The following is a 596-nucleotide window of genomic DNA, read 5'->3' as shown; positions in this document are numbered from 1 at the left end:
ATATATATATATATGTTGATAGGTATTCTTCAAATTATGGTGTTAATATTTAATTATAATAGTTGTTTTTTAGGGAAATCAATGCCTGTCAAAATGCAAAAGTATATTAATGTTTAATAATATCAATAAATTAGCTATTACAAAATATTTTACTAACTTGAAAAAAGAGAAGAGCTGTATACTTTTAGTTTTATGTTTTATATGTATTGTTACTGTATTATTTACATGTTTATACGGACGGCAGTGGAAGTTATCCCTGCACATTGTTTTAGTTCCCATTCATCATGCAGTTTTCTACATTGTTTTTCTTCTTTTAAATGTTGTGCGAATAAATCAAATCAAACTCAACACCACATTAAATGATCGAATCAAACTCAACACCACATTAAATGATCGAATTATCACAATACTCAGTATTCTGCACCGTAGCCTTAAGTGGTCACGGTGTGCTAAACTACCTCAAAGGGATAATTGAATTCAGTATTCCATTGACTATGGGATGTCACGGGTGCATAGACACAGTTATGTTGACGTAACAGACTTCTAGAATATTCCGCTATTTGGTTGGTAATGAAATTCTGGTCAAACGTACGAGG

Source organism: Apostichopus japonicus, chromosome 2, assembly GCF_037975245.1.
Source record: "Apostichopus japonicus isolate 1M-3 chromosome 2, ASM3797524v1, whole genome shotgun sequence".
Taxonomy (NCBI): domain Eukaryota; kingdom Metazoa; phylum Echinodermata; class Holothuroidea; order Aspidochirotida; family Stichopodidae; genus Apostichopus; species Apostichopus japonicus.
The sequence above is the reverse complement of the archived record's forward strand: the minus strand, read 5'-3'. Positions refer to the sequence as shown.